Raw genomic sequence first — 6,037 nt, 5'->3', positions numbered from 1 at the left:
TTTTCTTTACTGGCAGTCGTGAAAACATGATTGGCCCCATCTAGAGCCAGTGTTTGGTTGTCTGTTATGGGCTAATTTAGAAACATGGCAGTGCAACATGGCCATCTCCGTAGATGAGGACCCACTCCCTATGTAGATATAAATAACTCCTTCTAAGATAACGAAAAGGCAATGATTCTTATTTTCAGGTTTTTATACACTAAAGAAATCCTACTTATTATATTATATTCCATTTCTGCCATTAACTTCCCCTAAATCCTACACACTGACCTTTGAGTAATTTCTAGAGCTGTGGTTTGGGTCACACCTCTGGGGTGTGGTCACACATCTTAGTGTAATGATGTCAAAGTGAAAGCTTGTCAGAGTGTATGTCGGTTATGGTGATGCTTTTGTGTTTCAGAATAAACTCGGGGACACTGCTCTGCACGCTGCTGCCTGGAAGGGGTATTCTGACATTGTGGAAATGTTGCTCCGCAAAAGTGAGTGTCTACCCCCCGTCTCTTATTTGGTTTTATGGAAAAGAAACTGGCCAGTAGGTCAGCGTCTTTATTTCAAAACAGAGAAGGGAAAACAGGGGAAACTCCATAAAGGTTTTATTAAAACCTAATATGAGAATTTGTGGTTCAGATTGAGGAAACAGTAACCAGCTGACTGTCCTCACGTCACATCCACACAGTTTTATCATTGTGTCATTTCTGTGTCTTTCTGTATGTAGTTTCTAGTCTTTTAGTGTGAGCATGTTTGTTTCAGATCCAAGGACAGACATCAGGAACAATGAGAAAAAGCTGGCTCAAGAGATGGCCACTGACGCAATGTGTGCTTCACTTCTCAAAAGGAAGCAAGGAGGCAGTAAGTACAGCTGCCACTAGGGGGCAACCTCGCAGCACTCACACATCAGTATTACAAGGACAGGTCACACACTCAAACATGGAACAGAACAAGAAGCTTTATTACTGAAGTGAAAAATGATTGTCCAGCAACAAGTTTAGACATCCTTGAGAAACTCTTTAAGGTATGAGCAGTAATCGGTTTAACATGCACTACGACAACCTGTAAACAGGAAGCCTTAACAGAAACCTTTATGGACAGGCTGTGGGATCCAGAAAGCTTATAGCTTGATGCATACACACAGCTCACTGTATGTGTGTGCATCACCTGGAAGTCCATTCATTCCTATGGGAACCTCCATGATCTCTGAAATGTTTGCAATACTCTTTCTGTTTTTATTTTTCCCCCGGTTCAAAATTTGCCTCGAGTATGTGCAACAAATTTGACCTTTTGCTGCAGTTTTGGGACAGGCTGCGGGAAGTAAGCATAAAAACAAATCTTCTAACTGACTGCTTCATTCAACTCAGTTTCTTGACGATGTTGATAGTCACATTGTGTAATTATTTAATTAAAAAGAAGCTAGTTCAGCTCGCATTGGTAGCATTCCCAGCTGTGTACCATAAGCTCATTTTACATAGAGATCCTGAAACACTGCCACAATGAACACCCTTCATTACGCCACCTTTGCTTTTTTATACAGAATCAAACAACGCTGGAATAATGCCATCCCAGTGTGCGATTTTAAATAGCATGCCAGCATCCTGGGAGCAAAAGAGACGTGACATGTAACACAACAGCGCTGGCATCTACTGTGACATATGATATATGTGTCAGGCAGAGCTTTCTTAGTAATAACAATGGCATTAACATGGCAGTAACAATCATTCATTGTCCCTGTTATATGGTGGCTGATCTCGTTCTCTGCTCATAAGATAAAGAGCTCCCAGACCTTATTGTATGTCTAACATACAGGCATTTTCGGCTGCTGTTCTTCTTCATTGAGTTAGCTGCTAACTGCTTCTAGCTGCTTTTTTAATTCTCCTGTTGGTGGGTCGCACAGAAATCACATCACCCCATTGTCACACTTATCCCGTCCTGCCGGCTCACACTTTTTACACAGATGTCAATTTGGCTCTGTTACCACCTCTGCAGCCGGCTTAAAGGCAGAACAACCTTGCCCCCCCCCCCCCCCCATTTGTTTGGACCTTTTATACAGAACTGCGAGGCAGAATAACAGCGCAAAATCCAGCCTTGAACAGACAGTGTAAAAGAGGCTATGTAGACCAGTGGTTCCAAACTTGTGGGTCGCGGTCCAAAAGTGGGTTGTGGGTACATTCTTAATGGACCACAAGTGACTCACAAATGTGTGAAGTTTGTAAAAAAAAACACACTCTATTTCGAAATACAGTGACTTTTCAGCACAGAGCTTTTATTTTGAAGTGGTGTTTCCTGCTGTGGAGTGAGTAACTAACAGACAACTGCTTGTCAGAGACAGCAAACTAGTTTGACGACGTGGCCAAATGCAAGTATGATACTAAATGTATTAAGCTCATCACTGATGTAGAGAGCATAGTGATTCATACAAAACTGGCTACACATCTGGCAGGTCAGCCTCCTCACCTATTTGTCACTTTGCACTATTGGTCCTAGTTTTGTCTCGATAATGTTTCATGCTCATATTCCACAAGGTAGGACGGCGAAAAACAGACTACATTAGCTCCCGTTTTGCTGGTGGCTTTTCTATCCACCCGTTAATAGATGCATTTCTGTGCGTAGAACACGAGAGGGCGAATTCTTTATACTATACCAAATTACGGGTACACACAAAATTGTGTGGAAACAGGCGTAAACCTCTGCACTGAGCTGCAGACCAATTTTGTTTGTTTTTTAACTTAAATAGTAGTTTATTTAATGTAATCTTTGTGCCTGAGAAATGATAGTTTAATGTGCTATTAAATAACGATTATTAAATGTCTGCCCGGTGAATACTACAAGACAAGCTATAACATATAATCCTGTGTAAAAATTTATAAATCTACGAAAATAAACAAGTATTGAGTGACACATTTTGATTTACTATAGACAATAGCTGCCTATTTATTTATGTGACTCACTGCTTTATGCATGTCCTATTCATTGTGTTAACATTAAGAAATGAGGTATTGCATGTAATCAGGGTGATATTTCTGGGGGGTGAGCTCCATTTTGGCAAAAGGGTTCAACGCAGGTTATTGTTGTTAAAGGGGTATGATGAGTAATAGATGGGAAGGTTATTAAACTCCAGGAGACTCTCCTACGGGGTATTCATCGTAAACAAAACAAGTAAAACTTCACATGCTTAGGAACTTTAATTTTTAAAGGATGCAACAGAAATTTGGCCACTAATATTTTATGTTTTGACTATGAATATAATCAGGGAAGTGTTGCAGTATTCCTTTTATTAAGTGTCAATTTCTCTTGTTTCAGACATCACCCGCACACTCAGCAACGCTGAAGAGTATTTGGATGACGAGGACTCAGACTGATCTGGCGCTGTTGAGACATCATCACCGTCTTCCATTTGGTTTGTGGGGCCTTGGAGCTCAGAGAGTTTTATTACAGACCTAAAATGGATTTGCTGCTCTGTTTCCAACTGTAACTCCATTTTAGTTCCGTTATTTTGTGCAAACACCTCAGTTCTTGGCCCTCTGCGTCACGTCAGGGAGAATTTCAGAGCATTGAATTGATGCGTTTTATAGTTTTTGCCAAGTGCATTTCCTTATGTGGGGGATTTGTCTTGGATGTTGCACACTGTGGACTGAGGGGCAGAGTATATGTTGCAGTGGAAAACGGACCAGCTCTAAGAAACACATTCCAAACATACAGATTGTGTTCAACCCATTTACACTGGGCATTAAAGTGCCGGTGCAGATTAAAAGATTGATCTGGTCTGTGTGTGTCAAATTTTAATGCTCCGTGTAAATTACTGAACTACAAACTCGCCCAAAAGGAATCATAAACACATTATCTCTTGCATCTTGGAGCTCTATCACAACTAGGAACAATTTAAATCTGTTTATGTACATCAGTCGGAGACAATGCAACGTGAATTTAACTTAAATATTTCCCCTTTTTACCTGTTGTCTTTGTCAAATTAAGGGTGTGAGTAATGTGCTTTAACAGACCTAATAGGGGAAATGTTTCTCTAAACTGTTGTATGGCAGCAATCTCCCTCCCCTTCCTTCATAATGTCATGAAACTCATCTGTTACTCTGCACTGCACGTATTTTGGTCTGTGTTATAACACCACTGCTATTAAAGATCAGTTCAGTGTAATTTTAAAAAATCTGCCTTGTGTAAAACAGACTTAAAATTATTCTCATCTTTGAAGCTTTTGATGGTGAGATTTCCATCCTGGGAGCAAATTTCTGGTTTTATTGCTGCTTTCCAACAGATTTTATATATATATATATATAAAAAAGTGCCTTAAATATCTGTAACATAGCGAGTGTGTATTTGGTTATGTGTCAATGTGAACCTGCTTTTTTCTTCAAGATTTCTATCTGCTCTCTCTTCAATCTACAATAAAAGATTTTAACTTAAAATGTCACACTGAGTAGAAACTTCTTAAAATACATAGCATACATATGGCTCAGGGAAAATCAAAATATGTCAAACAGATCTTTGGATGCAAGCCTAAGAAGATTAGACAGACTTTTCGCAAATTACAGAGGCCACACTCGAGATTATAATTACTCAAAGCTTCTCACAGCGAGCCAAATTCCTCTCATTACTTAGTGCAAGTGTGCAAACAAACCTGTCCTTTACATGTAAAGTAATACGCTTGTGGGCTGTACATTAATCTGTACAGGAATGCATAATAAACAACAGGGTTCCCACACGTTTTTACCAATGAGTTTCCATAGCTTTCCCTTATATTTTAGCTCACTTCTATGACTTTAAGTAGTTTAAAACAGTAAGGCTTACATGGCATAGGGTGCAATAAAGGGGCTCTTCCTTCAGTGTGCTAAGACAGGCATTGTTGTAAATATCTATCATAGAATGGGTGATTAAATGCCTTTGTGTCTACACTTACAGTACACAAAGCAGTAATGTTATCTGGCCTGGCTACAGCTGGTGTGAAAAATGTGATGGTGCTTGTTGTCCGTTGAGTGGTATTTAAGTTTATTTATGCTTTTTCCCTTTTATCATGGCTGAGCAGAGCCACTTCCCTTATGTTGGCAGTGTTAAATGATGTGGTGCAGAGCCTGCATCCAGCATAGTGCAGGTCTGCCTCTCTAATTTGTTGTTATTTGATGATAAAAAGCCATACATTATTTTACACTCACTTGCCAGGAATCTGCAAAAAAAACCCTCCTAGCACTAACTTTACGCACTTGTTAGAAATTTCCACTGCCAACTAGCTGCATATGCTAATCATGTGATAGTAGTAATGTTTCAACAGTCACAGAGCGCAGCATTAGATTTTAAATTTCTGATAAAAGGAACTTATTTCACGCAATGTTTGATATGTTTTAGGATTTTTATGAACATATTTTAAATAATTGCCAAAACAATGTTAATTCAAAACTTTTCCAAAACATTTTTTTCAGGCCTGGAAAACATTTTTTTCTACTTCCATAACTTTTCCAGGACTGTCATAAATTTGAATTTGGAGAACAGAAGCTGCCAAAATAAAATTAAATAAATATAAAAAATTAAAAATGAATTAATACATTTAAAAATCAAATTGAAATTATTATTATTTTTTTTAAATTCATATAGAGTAAATAAATAAATAACAGGGAAAACTAAATAGGGAAGTATTTGCACAGTTAAATAAGAAGCAAATTAAAACAAATATATCAGCTCATCTGTGCAGAGTTTGCGTGGGTTTTCTCCGGGTACTCTGGCTTCCTCCCAAAGGCAGGTTGGAGATAGGTTCATCGGTGACTCTAAATTGCCCGTAGGTGTGAATGGTTGTCTCTCTCTGTGACAGTCTGGCGACCTGTCCAGGGTGTACCCTGCCTTTCGCCCAATGTCAGATGGGATAGGCTCTCGCCCCCCTGCGACCCTCAAGAGGATAAGCAGTTACGAAAATGGATGGATGGATTATTTTAGTACATTTAAAGGCATATTAATATATTTATCAAGCTAGTTATATATTTTTGATTTTGGCAACTTTTGTCCTCCATACAGGGAACCCAAAAATACTCAAAAATACACACCA

The 6,037-nt window shown here is 38.9% G+C and overlaps 1 long non-coding RNA gene across 1 annotated transcript; it reads left to right on the top strand.

Moving 5' to 3' along the window:
* Positions 1-332: 332 nt before the first annotated feature.
* Positions 333-4,412, top strand: LOC126394869 (uncharacterized). Its single transcript, XR_007570401.1, has 3 exons — positions 333-479; positions 751-849; positions 3,295-4,412. It is a non-coding gene; the product is annotated as an uncharacterized LOC126394869 (long non-coding RNA).
* The last annotated feature ends 1,625 nt before the right edge of the window (positions 4,413-6,037 follow it).

Source organism: Epinephelus moara, chromosome 8 (assembly GCF_006386435.1).
Source record: "Epinephelus moara isolate mb chromosome 8, YSFRI_EMoa_1.0, whole genome shotgun sequence".
In the NCBI taxonomy this organism is placed as follows: Eukaryota; Metazoa; Chordata; class Actinopteri; order Perciformes; family Serranidae; genus Epinephelus; species Epinephelus moara.
This window is presented reverse-complemented; position numbering and strand designations above follow the sequence as displayed.